Source organism: Struthio camelus, chromosome 5 (assembly GCF_040807025.1).
Source record: "Struthio camelus isolate bStrCam1 chromosome 5, bStrCam1.hap1, whole genome shotgun sequence".
Classification (NCBI taxonomy): Eukaryota; Metazoa; Chordata; class Aves; order Struthioniformes; family Struthionidae; genus Struthio; species Struthio camelus.
Window position 1 is genome coordinate 2,640,034 of NC_090946.1, and position 14,967 is coordinate 2,655,000.

Here is a 14,967-nt window from a genome sequence, read left to right on the forward strand (position 1 = left end):
CCAAGGGAGGCAACTGGCCTGGCAGACCCTGTGCCGTGCAGGAACCCCCGGAAGAAACGGCGAGTGATTGTTGTGGGTGACTCCCTGCTGCAGGGGACAGAGGCACCTATCTGCCGACCTGATCTCTTGTCCAGAGAGGTTTGCTGCCTGCCAGGGGCTCGAATAAGAGATGTCGTGGAAAGACTGCCAAGGCTTGTCCATGCATCAGACTACTACCCTCTGCTGATCTTCCATGAGGGTGCTAATGACACGAAAGGCAAACTGGAAACCATCAAGCGGGACTTCAGAGCTCTGGGAATGGTGGTCAAGGGTCTGGGAGCCCAGGTGGTTTTCTCCTCAATCTTGCCTGTGAGGGGAAAGGACAGGAGGAGGAGTAGACAAATTTTCCAAGTTAACAGCTGGCTGCGCCGCTGGTGTTGGCAACAGGGCTTTGGTTTCTATGACCATGGGACCCTGTTTGAAGATCAACAGCTGATGGGGAGAGATGGGATCCACCTTACCAAGCGGGGCACGCGTGTCTTTGCCAACAGGTTGGCCAGCCTGGTACGGAGGGCTTTAAACTAGGCAAGATGGGGGAAGGGGAGTGGTATAGTGGCAGGGGAGTCAGTAAAACACCGCTCCAGTCAGGATGCCTCCAGCGGGTGCATACAACCAGGGGAGACAGCATGGGACATGGCTATGGAGGATCCTCTTGCACCTCTTCTGGGAAGCCTGCGTGCTTGACTGGCTCTCTCAAATGCCTGTATACCAATGCACGCAGCATGGGGAATAAGCAGGAAGAGTTAGAGATCTGTGTGCGGTCGCAGGGCCATGATCTCATTGCAGTGACAGAGACATGGTGGGATAGTTCACATGACTGGGATGCTGTCATGGATGGCTATGTGCTTTTTAGGAAAGACAGGCCAGGAAGGCGAGGTGGTGGAGTTGCTCTTTATGTGAGGGAGCAACTAGAATGTGTGGAGCTCTGCCTCGGGGTGGATGGAGAGCAAGTTGAGAGCCTATGGGTAAGGATTAAAGGGCAGGCTAACATGGGCGACACTGTTGTGGGGGTCTACTACAGGCCACCTGATCAGGAGGAAGTCATCGATGAGGCCTTCTACAGACAGCTGGAAGAAGCCTCACGATCACAGGCCCTGGTTCTCATGGGAGACTTCAACCACCCTGACATCTGTTGGGAAGACAGCACAGCTAGGCACAAACAGTCCAGGAGGTTCCTGCAAAGCATTGATGATAATTTCTTGACCCAGGTGGTGGAGACGCCAACAAGGAGAGGTGCAATGCTAGACCTTGTACTAACAAACAAAGAAGGTCTAGTTGGAGAGGTGAAGGTTGGGGGCAGCCTTGGCTGCAGTGACCATGAGATGGTGGAGTTCAGGATCCTGCGAGGAGGGAGCAGGGCAATGAGTAGGATTGCAACGCTGGACTTGAGGAGAGCTGACTTTGGCCTCTTCAGGGACCTACCTAGGGGAATCTCCTGGGGTAGGGCCCTAGAAGGAAGAGGGGTCCAAGAAAGCTGGTTAATATTCAAGCGTCACTTCCTCCAGGCTCAGGATCAGTGCATCCCTCTGAGGAAGAAGTTGAGCAAAGCGGGCAGGAGACCTGCATGGATGAGCAAGGAACTCCTGGCCAAACTCCAACAGAAGAAGGAAGTGTACAGAATGTGGAAAAGGGGACAGGCCACTTGGGAGGACTACAGGGACGTTGTCAGAGCGTGCAGGGATGCGACAAGGAAGGCTAAGGCCCAGTTGGAATTGAATCTGGCAAGGGATGTCAAGGACAACAAGAAGGCCTTCTTCAAATACATCAATAGCAAAAGGAAGACTAGGGAAAACGTGGGCCCGCTGCTGAATGGGGCGGGTGCCCTGGTGACAAAGGATACAGAGAAGGCAGAGTTATTGAATGCCTTCTTTGCTTCCGTCTTCACTGCTAAGGCCAGTCCTGAGGAATTCCAGACCTTGGAGACAAGAGAGGAAGGCTGGAGAAAGGAAGACTCTCCCTTGGTGGAGGAGGATCAGGTTAGAGATCTTTTGTCCAAACTTGACATCCACAAATCCATGGGCCCCGATGGGATGCATCCACGAGTGCTGCGGGAGCTGGCGGATGTTATCGCTAGGCCACTCTCCATCATCTTTGAAAGGTCCTGGAGATCAGGAGAGGTGCCTGAGGACTGGAAGAAAGCCAATGTCACGCCAGTCTTCCAAAAGGGCAAGAAGGAGGAGCCAGGAAACTACAGGCCTGTCAGCCTCACCTCCATCCCTGGAAAGGTGATGGAACAGCTCCTCTTGAAGGTCATCACTAAGCATCTGGAGGACAAGAAGGTGATCAGGAGTAGTCAGCATGGATTCACCCAAGGGAAATCATGCTTGACCAATCTGATAGCCTTCTATGACGGAATGACTGGCTGGGTAGATGAGGGCAGAGCAGTGGATGTTGTCTCCCTGGACTTCAGCAAGGCTTTGGACACTGTCTCCCATCACATCCTCCTAGGTAAGCTCAGGAAGTGTGGGCTAGATGAGTGGACGGTGAGGTGGCTTGAGAACTGGCTGGATGGCCGAGCTCAGAGGGTTGTGGTGAATGGCGCAGAGTCAAGTTGGAGGCCTGTGGCTAGTGGTGTCCCCCAGGGGTCAGTCCTGGGCCCAGTCTTGTTCAATATATTCATCAATGACCTGGAGGAAGGGACAGAGTGCACCCTCAGCAAGTTTGCTGATGATACTAAACTGGGGGGAGAGGCTAACACACCAGAAGACTGTGCTGCCATTCAGAGGGACCTGGACAGGCTGGAGAGCTGGGCGGAGAGGAACCTCATGAAGTTCAACAAAGGCAAGTGCAAGGTCCTGCACCTGGGCAGGAATAATCCCATGCACCAGGACAGGCTGGGGACTGACCTGTTGGAAAGTAGCTCTGCCGAGAAGGACCTGGGAGTGCTGGTGGACAACAAGTTAAACATGAGCCAGCAGTGTGCCCTTGTGGCCAAGAAGGCCAATGGGATCCTAGGGTGCATTAGGCAGAGTGTTGCCAGCAGGTCGAGGGAGGTGATCCTGCCCCTCTATTCAGCTCTGGTGAGGCCTCACCTGGAGTACTGTGTCCAGTTCTGGGCTCCCCAGTACAAGAGAGACATGGCACTCCTGGAGGGAGTCCAGCGGAGGGCTACCAAGATAATTAGAGGGCTGGAGCACCTCTCCTCTGAAGAAAGACTGCAAGAGCTGGGCCTGTTCAGCCTGGAGAAGAGAAGATTGAGAGGGGATCTCATCAACGTGTACAAGTATCTGAAGGGGGAGTGTCAAGAGGATGAGGCCAGCCTCTTCTCCGTGGTGCCCAGCAACAGGACAAGAGGCAATGGGCAGAAACTGAACCACAGGAAGTTCCATCTGAACCTGAGAAAAAACTTCTTCACTGTGAGGGTGACAGAGCATTGGAACAGGTTGCCCAGAGAGGTGGTGGAGTCTCCTTCGCTGGAGATATTCAAAAGCCGTCTGGATGTGATCCTGGGCAATATGCTCTAGGTGACCCTGCTTGAGCAGGGAGGTTGGACTAGATGATCTCCAGAGGTCCCTTCCAACCTAAACGATTCTGTGATTCTGTGATTCTGTGATTCTGCACACACTGTTAGCGGGGGAGGGGGGCTGGGGGGGCGGGCGGGCGGGGGAGGGGGGCTCTGGGCTTCCTGGCAAGGCAAGAGCCTTCCTGCTCCAAGGCTCCTTCCAGACAAGGCCAGATGACATCAGCCTGCCCTTCCCACCCAAGGACCGTGGTGCCACGTGGTGGGCGGCAGCCTCTCCCAGGGCTCACGCTGCCTTTCCCCTCTCCCGCCTGACAACCCCTTCCCAAGCCTGCAGTGACAACTTCCCTTCGCGACACAGCGCTGCTCTCGGCGTGTAGGGACCGGAGCCTTTGGTACACTTCTGCTGGCCTGGGAAGCTCGGGCAGGCCGTTTAACTGCCACACAGTCCAAGTGGCCGGCGTCAGCATCTGAGGAATCACAGTACTTGCCCGACAGTGTCCTAAGAGAATCCTAAGGTTTTTACGTTTTCAGAGTTTATTAGAGAGAGCATGGCTCTAGCAAGACAGCTTTGGAGGAACGTGTGTATGGTGGAGAGTGCTATTTCAGAGGTGAACATCCATTTGCCTTTCCGAATAGAAAGGGCTGCACGGCGCGCTGCAGTGCTATTGAGCACTGGAGTGTGGACAGCATTGGCCTTCGCAAACGGTCTCCAGCTCCCTCCATGAAGTGGATGGGGCTGAGGACTGTGAGGCCACTGTGCTGGGAGCAGCAGTGGTGCCAGCGGGGGGGCAAAGAAAGTGGCCATGTGTCTGACCCCTCTTCAAGACACAGCTGCAGAAACAGAGGCACAGCTTCTGACACGCAGATACACGAGTGGCATTGCTGCAGGAAGCTTCCGGCCACAGCAAAGCACACGTCTCCCCTGGGGGAACAAGAGGAACCAGGAAACACAACTCGCAACAGTTCCTTCTCCCAGGGAGTGGCTGGCCTCAAGCAGCAGTCTCCAGTCCTTCAAGGTAAAGGAATGGCAAGACAACATTGTCACGCAGGAACAGAGGGAAAGGCGCATTTCCCAGAGGTTGCTGGGCTTCTCTGGCCAGCAAGGCCCAGAGAGAAGCTGGGCGGGAGAGAAGTTGCTGGCTGACACCATGTCACTACTCTGCGCCCTCTTTCCTGGCTGCCGAGAGTTCCAGGGCTGAACAGGGTCCCGCTCTGTGGCCAAAGTGTTCTTGAGAAAGGGCCGCCGAGCATTTGGAAGGCTCAGGTCCGAGTTTTAGTCCAACAGAGATTTCAGAAAAACGGGCATTCCTGGTCCGTTCTGGTCAGCAAGAGGCAATGGTTTGCGGTGAGGGTTGCCTCTCCGACTGGGGCTCCTCATCTGCCTCCACGATGCAGTATTCGGTGCTCCAAGGCGCCACAGACTGTGCACTAATGGCCTACGGGCAACCAAGCCACAGCAGTGCAAACAGGCGAGAACTGGAGAAGTGGGGTGAAGGAACAGGCTTGGACGGCTCAGTATGAATCGTTGTAGAGGGGAGGCAAAGCCCTGTGGAGCTTTTCTGCCTAGAGCTACCATGAATCACATACTTCCCTGCTCTACTTACGAGCAGTGCCACTCGGGGAGAACGTGGCAAACTCGGGCCTGAGCAGTCTGCACGGGCTGCCTGCACTAACCCTAACCCTGTCCCTAACCCTAACCCTAACCCTAACCCTAACCCAACCCTATCCCTAACCCTAACCCTAACCCTAACCCTAACCCTAAGGTTAGATTCCTGGGAATGCAGATGATCAAAGTCTCTCCTAAAGATGGATGTGTTTTTGGTTTTTGGTTTTTGTTTTTTTCCTAGAGCGACCACTTGATAAAGATTTTGGGGAGAGGTTCAGAACTCTTCCTAGAGATACTCTTGCCTGCCTAAGCGGGGGGGTGGGGGTGGGGGGGGAGGAAAGCAATAGCCAGTGCACTCTGGGGCTTTAAAGGAGGTTTAGAGACCTCTCGCCTGCAACAGAGCTTAGGAAGACCAAGATGCCCAATGTCCTGTGTCCGGTAACTGCGGGGCAAGCACAGATGTCTACAGCCGTAGAGCAAAGGCAAAGACAGCCATGATGGGTGTTTCAGGCACCCTCAGGAGCATACGAAAGCTCCACCAGCACATCATCTCGGGTGCGATCAGCAGCCTCCCTGTTGTTCTGGAGAGGCAGAAGGATGAGAGAGGACTGCTCGGAAGGGTTCCGAGTTCAGTGGGAGAAAGAGAGCAGTGGAGGGCAAGCTTGCAGGAAGGGGCCCTAATGAGGGAGCCAAGTCCCTCTGGCTGCAGCAGCAAGGATGGTGAAGCTGCTGGAGAAGAGGCTCTGCAGGTACGTAAGCAGATGCAGAAGCCTTGGACGAAGCATGTGCGCCACGCTCTTTGGCTGTGGCTTTGACAGAGGCTTTTCAGTGGGTTGGACTGAGCTTGACAGGCAAGAAGGAAAAGGCGGGACCATTGGAAGCAGTTCAACCGCTGCCTGTGAGCAAAGGAAATGGTGGGGCGTCGGAGGCAGCGGGTGGCTGGGAAGAGCCCTGCCCGTGCCCCCTGCCCCCGCCCCCCCCCCCGCCCGGAGGTACCCCGTGGCCCAGGCGCCGCATCACAACGTGCCGCCGTGGCACCCACAGTGACCTCGGCCATGGCCAGCAGCCTCCGTCCCCCAGTGCGGCTCTGTGCCAGCGCGGGGCAGCGTGGGGAGACAGAGGCTCCCAGCCCAGCGGCACTGCCAGGCACAGGGACGCTGCTTCAGGGGCCCCTCACGGCACCATGGGCCAGGCCAACTGCTGCAGCAGGACGGGTGCTGCCAGCCGCGCTGCCAGCACGCAGGCATGGCCCAGGGGCCTTCGCCGGGGGGCTCCTCGCGCCTGCCTCGCGCCCGCCTCGCGGAGCGAAGCCTCCCAGCCCCAGCAGCCGCCGAGCCTCTTCGTGTCCAGCAGGAGCCCCCAGCTGCTCCTCAGCGAACGCGTGGCCGTGACGCGCCGCCACCGCACGAAGCAGAGGCACCTGCTGCTCTTCCCAGACGCCGTGGCTGTTGCCAGCTGCAAGTAAGAACGGCAACCAGAGTCGCCCTTCCTGCGCGCCGCGGCCTCTGCCAGCAGCCGCAGGGCGCCGCTCCTGCCCTGAGCAGCTCCCGCGGCAGCGGAAAGTGCCTCCTAGGGGCTGCCTGCACAGCCGCCGGCCCGCAGCGGCCACGGCCTGCTTCATTTTAACTCTGGCAGGGCCGCAACAGCAAGGCGGCGCGTGCTTTCCTGTCAGCCCGCATGCCAACGGAGGTGGCCACAGCTGGGCAGCAGAAGGGCTCTGAGCCAAGCTCTTGGCCTTTGCTCCTCCCGGAACAGCTGCTGCCTGCAGCAAGTATCAGCACTGCCAAACGCGGCTTGGCAAAGCTTCCAGCATCCAAAAGCCCCAGGCACGTCGTCCACAAGGCGGCCGTCCTCCTCCTGCCCTCCCTGAGCGTCCGCTCTGGCCATGCCCTTTGCTCCCCACGAGCACTCGTGGTCCAAACCACCTGCAGTGCCCTGCAGGGCTGTCCCTAAGCTGCAGGGGCAGAGCCAGTGTGCCGTTAATTCGGGGAGGTGTCAGAGGAAAAGGACAGCCGTGTGGTTGGCGCCTCCTGAGCAGCGGCCCCTGAGGCAGCAGCGCCTTGTCGGCAGCGCCCTCTCTGGGAGGCCGGGCACTGAGGCTCCTTTCTGCCTCTCTGGGAGGCTCGGGGGGGCCGCCCCAAGGCTCTGCCCCTGGGAAGTGGCTCTGCCTGCACAACTGCTGGGGCTGCCCCCACCACAAGGGCCAGCTGCAACTCACTCGCTGCTCTCCTGCCCTGCAGATGGGGCTCCACCTTCTGGCTGAAGCACCGGGTGCCTCTCAGCGAGCTGTGGGTGGTGTGCGGCGAGGACGAGGCGGCAGGTGGGCCTAAGCAAGTGGAGGAGGAGCTGGGCATCAAGTGCAGCAACACCCTCCTCCTCGCCTGGCCCACCAACGTGTGTATGGTGACTTTTGGGTGAGTCTTGGGCCCAGGGAGTTTGGCGGTGGCGGGTGCCGGCCACCGGGCTCGCCTTCAGGCCTCGGCGGGTTTGCTGGGGCTCCGGCCAGGCTGGGCGGGGGAGAGTAGAGGCTGCGCTTTGCTTTCCGAGCAGGACCCCCTGAGTTTGGGCAGGTGGGAAGAGGCGCGCCTGGGGCGCCGGGGCTGCTGCTTGCCCGCGGGCGGAGGCAGAGCCGTGAGCCTTCCTGGGAAGGCAGGGGAGCAAGCTCCTTGGCAGGAGGGCCGGAGCTGCCACAGAGGGGCAGGCTCTTGCCACAAGTCCGTAGGCAAGGCAGAGGCTCTCCCGGGCCCCCCGGCTCCGCTGTGCGCCACAGAGATTGTCCCTTGCGAACACCTCACGCTGCAGCCCCCTTGCCGCATCGCCCTGCCAGGGCACTCGCCCCTGGCACCTGTCTCCTCTTTCCCCTGCCAAAGGGCTCCAAGGGCTTTTGCTCTCCTCAAGTGAGGGAAGGCGAGAAGAGAAGGGGCCAGAAAGACAAGTAGTAGCTCCTCTGCAAGGCCTGAGGAAGGCAGAACTTGTGGCGAGTGCCTGTGCTGCCCCACGAGGCTCGAGCCTGGCCCGGGCACTCTCCCCAGGGCCAGGGTGCGCGTGGGGGCATGTGTGTGGGGCCCGCGTCACTCCGCAGGATGAGGAGCAGCGAGGTGTGAGGCTCTTTCTCCTTCTCTCTGCAGGGCGCAGGAGGTGAAGGAGCTCTGGCTCGACCGGCTCCTCAGGTAAGCCTTGCCAGGGAATTCCACCTGCCGAGACAAGGCTGAAGGCGGTGGGTGGAGATCTCCAGGGGCAGCTCTGCCCGCACTGTCGCTGGGGGAAAGGGGCACCCCCTGCACTGGGCCGGACGGTGCGAGTTGCTGAGCCTTGCGCTTGCAAAGTAACCCCACTGCCACGGCGCTCTCAGCACAGCTCCTGGCTTGCATGGATGGAGAGCTGTGAGCTGCCGCTTCCCGTTTCCACGCGGAAGAGGCGCGTAGTCAGCAGGCCGCGGGGGTGTTAGAGAGCGGTGCTGCCAGCGAGAAGCGCGGGAAGGTCTCCTGTGTCAGGGTGCTGTGGAAGCGTGGGCTGCTTGCAGGGGAGAGAGGGAGAGAGGTCTGGTTGTGACAGAGCTCTTGCCTTGCCTCCGCCCTGTGGCCAGGCAAAGCCGAGGAGCCCAGGAGCCCAGGGTCACCCGACTGGCCTCCATTCGGCGTCTCGTCGAGGTGGTCGGCTTCTACAATCTGGTAAGTGTGCCCGGGGTTTCCGCTGCACCCAGAGAGCAAGTGGGCCTTCGGAAACAGCCCCTGCCACAAGTTGCTCACGTTGGCTCTTTGTTCTCTTGCCTAGTCGGTGGCGCTGACAGCCAAGAGCGTGGAGACGTTGGTTTTGGTGGAGGTAAGCGGTGGCTCCCTCTGGGCGGGGCCCTTGCTGAGTGTTGGTGGGAGGTGTTGCAGCAGAGGGCGGGCGGCTCCCCGGGAGGTGCGCCGGGCCCGGTGGGGTGCAGCGTGGAGGAGCGGGCCGGCTGGCAGCAGCGGGGCAGCAGCCCGGGGCTGCCCACTGCCTGCCATTGCCCGGGAGCGGGCAGAGCCCTTGGCAGGCGACTGTGGGCAGCCGCGGGCAGGAAGGGCCGGGCATGGCTGGCAGCAGCCGGGCTGTGCCCAGGGCTCCCGGGCACTTTTGGCAGGGGCCAAAGCCATCGAGACAGCGGCCGCTTGCTCCCTGCCGGTGTTTGGGAGGAACTGGCCAGTGGCGCAGGCGAGCGCGGGAAGGCGGCCTGTCCCCTCTCCGCCACGTTTGGGTGCCTTGTGTGGGGCTGTGCCTTTTGTGGCTGCCCCAGCAGCCTGAAAGGGCCCTGGGCTGGGTGCCTGGCGGGCAGCGCCTGGGGCGCTGCCTCCAGCACCAGCCCTGTGGGCTACAGAGCCGAGAGCCGCCTCGTCAGGGTCAGGGCGCTGACGAGCCAAAGGAAAGAGCAGGTTTGCAGGAGGCAAGCAGCAAGTCTTCCTTAGCCCCGGAGAGAAAGCCGTGGCAGTTGCATAGCAAGTCTCTTGTGACATGCTTGCCCTCCCTGCTGCCCAGCCTGGCTGGCGGGAGATTGCGAGCCAGCGAGAAGCGGTGGGACGACGACTGGCCGGAGTGCGAGTGCAGAGGCGGATGCGGCCCCCAACGCCCGCGCCTGCGGCAGCCAGAAAGCACGCCAAAGGGCAGACAGGTAGGCGGCTGCACGGCCTTGACTTTCATCCCCAAACCAAAAACTGGCTCGCCCAGAGGCACCTGCACAGCGTAGTCAATGTTGAGCTCGGTAGCATCAGCCAGAGTTCAGGATGGCGGAGGCTTTCCTGGCTCTCCCCCTCCAGGTAGTGTCAAGACACGTTCTTGGACTCCTTGCTTTAGCAGGAGCGTGCGAGCAGGTGGCTCTCCCAGGCTGCTCTTCAGAGAGGCATCCGAAAAACCCCACCTGCTGGTGAATAGGAAAGCAGAGAGCATGTCTTTGCAGGAAGAGTGTGAAAGCGGGCAGTGGCCTCACCATGGGCACAGGGCCGAAGGTTTTGGCCCTGGAAATCATTTCCGGCTGGGCTGTCTTGCAAACCGGGCAGACGGCTGCAGCACAGGCTAGACAGATGTGGTCGTGGCTTTCGGAGCGTTCCCTCTGCTGCAGCCCCGCTGAGCCACCTGCACTGCTTCCAACAACGCGCACAGCGGCTTTTTGCCAGGGAGTCCCGTAGGGCGGGCAAGCAAGGAGGTTGCCTGCTGTGGAAGTTTTGGTCTCTTCCCCTTCCCACTGACAAATGCTGATAAGCCGGGGGATGCCCTGGCCCTCCTTTCCTGAGCGCGGTCAATTGTCTCTGCGGGACGAGCCCGAGAGGTAGACTTCCCTTCCAGACACTGTGGAGAGCGGGGGCTGCAAGGGCTGAGCCCCAGCCAAAGCTGGTGGGCCTCTGGAGTTGGGGCTTGTTGCTTTCCTGCGCAGCAGTCCTTTTGCTGCCCACCGCGTGGAGACAGTTTGCCCTGCTGAATCGTAGCTGTAAAAAGCATGCCTTCCGGTGGAAAGCTGAACAGCATCCAGGCTGCAGCAGTCCTCCTGCTTTTGCTTCCCAGAGCTGCACGCAGAAGAGCCTCGGCAGTGCGCAGCAGTGGTGCACGGGGCCAGTCAGGAAGCTGCACTTGCGGCCCCACCCCGCTCGCCCCGCTCTGCCAAAACAGCACGAGGAAGAGATGTGGCCACACAAGGAGGACAAGGAGAGGTAGGCCGGGCCCTACTCCGGGCCGCAAGCCCTCTCCCCAAGCACTGTCCCCTGCACAGTGGGCACAGCTCACTTGCTCATGCAAAACTGAGCAGCACCGTCGGGCACCTTCTCCTCAGAGAAAGCAAAAGCCCGTGGTTTCCTCTGTCTGCTGCGAGGTGAGCGGCAGCACCGTGCAAGGTGCTTCTGCAGATGGCGGTGGCCGGGCTGCTTTCAGCTCCAGATTACAGCGCTGGGGCAGGCTCTCCGGGACCCTTAGCGCTAGCATGCAGGCTGAGCGGGGCTGGCAAGACCTAGAGGAGCAGGCAGGAGGTGCCGGGGAGCGCTCTGCCTCTTCCTGGCGGCTGCCAAGGAGGAGGAGACCTGTGAGGAGGTCTGTTGAGTTGCCGCGCCCATGCGACAGGCTCCATCTCCCGCCGGCCCACTCGTCCTGTAGCCCGCGGCTGTGCTTGTGCTTCCTGCGACAGCTGCCCTAGGGGGCCGCCCCCTGCAGTGGCCAGCACTGCCTTCAGCACAAGTGCTTTGCTCCTCCTCCTTTCTCCTTGCTAAGAGGCTAAGAATGACAGTGCTCTCCGGTGCTTTCTCCCTGTTGCACTGACGCCCGCCCAGCTGTGCCAGTGCCACTTGGATGCTGAGCTCCAGCCCATGGTGGAAGACTTGATTGAGGAAGTGCTGGAGAAAGCTTGTGTGGCCATCGAGCGGGAAGAAGAGGAAGCGCTGGCCAAGCTGCAGCCCCTTGAGGCTGCGGATGGGGACCTGCCTTGTGCAGGCTGTGCTGAGCCACAGCACCTGGAGGAGGGGGAGAAGCAAGCCCCAGAGGAGAAGGTAGGAGTCCTGAAGAGGCACGCAGGCCGGCCCGAAAGGCCCTTGTAAAGCATTGGAATGCTTTCCAGGCCGGAAAGCCAAGACTCTAAGGAAGTCTGGCTGGCCTACCAGGGTGACTGTGCCGATGGCAACCAATGTGTGGCAGCAGCTGCCGCTGAGGCGCGCGCGTGCACAGTGAGGTGGCTACACTTCCTGCAGGAAAGGAGGGAGGAGGTGGTGTTTTTGACTGCGGAGGTGCAGCAGCAGTTGCCGTTCAGGCTCCTGCCCAGAGCAGTGCGACGGGAGAGATGATGCGCTACTGTGGGGCACATACCTGATGGTACCTTCAGTCGCAGGCAGAGAGGCAGTGGTGGCTGAGGCACCTCTGCAAAGGGAGGTCAGAAAATGGCTCCACTCCCTCCGCTTCAAATGTGCAGGAGCCATGGGGGGCCGGGGGGGTGGTGGGGGGGGCAGCGCTGATGTGCTCCTAGCCTCTTGCCTGCCTTGCCAGCAGCATCTCTTCCTGGCTTGGTCTTTGGCGTGGGTGCTGCCGCCTGCCCCTTCTTTTTGGCTGCCCTTCGTTTCTCCAGCTGCGTGTGCCTTCTTCACACTTTGTGCTCCCGTTCTCCCCAGGCACAAAACGTGGACGAAGGCGGCGCCTCTGCCTTGGGGCCTGCGGGCACGGCAGCGGCTGAGATGCCTGTGCAGCTGGAAGGCGAGAGTGACCCCCTCCCCGAGGGAGCAGAGGGCGCAGGAGCAGTTGTGGGTGCGGTCCCTGGCACACCTGAGGCAGAAGAGCAAACTCCTGCCTTGCACTCCTCCGAGCAAGCGTGGGCTCCGGGAGTGCCTAGTGAGGCGCCTGCCCCGGGAGAGGCCGGCGAGCCTGGGCGCCCTTCATTGCTAAGCCCAGAAGTGCCTGCTGCTGAGCTGCCCGTGCAGGAGGAGAGCCAAGCCTCTGCCCTCCCGCCAGAAACAACCGGCTCAGAAGCAGCTGCAGCGGCTGGGCAGAGTGTGAGCGAGGGGGCTTGTGCGCAGATGACTGCAAAAGGCGCAGGGCCCATCTTGGAGCCCAACAGCCTAGAAAGAACAACAGCAGCAGTGCTTCCGCAGAGGGAGGAGAGCGCAGGCGGCAAAATGCAAGGTGCCGTCCTGCACACCGAAACAGCCTCCCGGAGGGGCAATAGTGAGGGGAGCCAAATGGAAGAGGCCGTCCTCAGTGGGCACTGCCCAGGCCCTGTGCCTGCCGCCCCCACCACAGCTTGAAGGAGCAGACCTGTCTGCCTTCGCATCAGCAGGCCTGGCTAGCACGGAGCCTGGGAGCACTGTGCTGCCTGACAGAAGCCCGAAGCAACGCGAAACACACAGCAGCCTAGCTGAAGAAGAGCCTGTGGCACCAGAACAAGAACTCCTGGAAACCTGCAGCTGTGAAGGCGTGTGGACGGAAGAAAAGGAAGCGGAGCAATTGGTGGAAAGAGCCCAAGAAGTAGGAGACTCTGGCGGCCTGGAAGCTGTGAGAGGCCCCGCTCCCGTCTTCCCATTAAACGCTCTTTCTAACTAGTTTCCTGGGTGAGGAGACTCTGTTGTGTGTGCCTGCGTGTGGACGGAGGGGCACGTGCCAGCCACGGGAGTCACACCAGGGGCCAGGGTCCCCGTGCGTCTCTGGCGCAGCCCCTGGAGCGCGTGAGGGGCAGCTTGCCAGGGGGTGATTGCTAGCAAATTTCAAGGCAGCCCGGCCAGCGAGTAGGCTAAGAAGCTTTGATGATGGCCTCGAGGTGGCCGTGTGGGCCGGAGACTGCAGAGAGTGAGGGTGTGCGAGTTAGCTCCTGGGGGGACCAGGGCACCTGAGCCAAGTGTGTGTTTATGTGTGGGGCCAGCCCCGTGGAGACGGGCCGTGTATAGGTGTGGGCGCATTTTGTGCGTGCGTGCCTCTAGCTGCTCAGCCTGGCTGCTGCCTCGAGCTGGGAGCTGGGAGCTGGGAGCTGGGAGCTGGGAGCTGGGAGCTGGGAGCTGGGGCTGCGGCAGCCTCAGCTCCATGGGGCCAGCGCCTCCAGCCCCTCCAAACGCTGTTGCCCATTCAGGCACAGGGACTGCCGAGGCCGACTGTGCGGAAGCACGTCGCCCTCGCACGCCACCTGCTTCCATGAAGGCCATGCCAGAGAAGAAGGAAGCGCTGCCCCCAGCTCTTGGACAGCCTGAACAAAGTGTTGTTCCTCCGAGCGAAAGTGCCTCTGTCGCCCAGCTGCAATTGGAGGCGGAGGCTGCTCTGGCTGTGACTCTGGGCACCCAAGAAGCGTGCTGAGCTTCATGGCGGCGCCTCTCGACAACCTCAGAGACAGCCAGGGCTGCGGCTGCTTCTGCTCGGCCTTCTGCATCAGTCAGGTCGTGCAGGGCAAGCACCAGCTTTTCCAGCCCGTAGAGCTTCTGCGTCACCAGCTCTTGGGCTCTTCCCTCTTTCTGCTGGGAGCAGTGGTGACCGAGAGACTGGGGGCCACGAATCCCCTCTGCAGCTTCACATGCCCTTGCTGTCTCGTTCTCACCACGATGCTGAGGAGCACAGGGGCAGCAGCTCGCCGCTACGCAGACAGAGGGTCTTTCTGGGACCGCTGAAGGGTTGGCTGAGGCAGAGGCGCCAAAGTAACAGCCGCCCCTGTGGCTGTGAGCCCGTGGTGTCTTGGGCTGAGGGGACGTCACCTTCCTCTCCTCTTCTGCACACACTGTTAGCGGGGCGGGGGGGGGGCTGGGGGGGCGGGCGGGCGGGGGAGGGGGGCTCTGGGCTTCCTGGCAAGGCAAGAGCCTTCCTGCTCCAAGGCTCCTTCCAGACAAGGCCAGATGACATCAGCCTGCCCTTCCCACCCAAGGACCGTGGTGCCACGTGGTGGGCGGCAGCCTCTCCCAGGGCTCACGCTGCCTTTCCCCTCTCCCGCCTGACAACCCCTTCCCAAGCCTGCAGTGACAACTTCCCTTCGCGACACAGCGCTGCTCTCGGCGTGTAGGGACCGGAGCCTTTGGTACACTTCTGCTGGCCTGGGAAGCTCGGGCAGGCCGTTTAACTGCCACACGGTCCAAGTGGCCGGCGTCAGCATCTGAGGAATCACAGTACTTGCCCGACAGTGTCCTAAGAGAACCCTAAGGTTTTTACGTTTTCAGAGTTTATTAGAGAGAGCATGGCTCTAGCAAGACAGCTTTGGAGGAACGTGTGTATGGTAGAGAGTGCTATTTCAGAGGTGAACATCCATTTGCCTTTCCGAATAGAAAGGGCTGCACGGCGCGCTGCAGTGCTATTGAGCACTGGAGTGTGGACAGCATTGGCCTTCGCAAATGGTCTCCAGCTCCCTCCATGAAGTGGATGGGGCTGAGGACTGTGAGGCCACTGTGCTGGGAGCAGC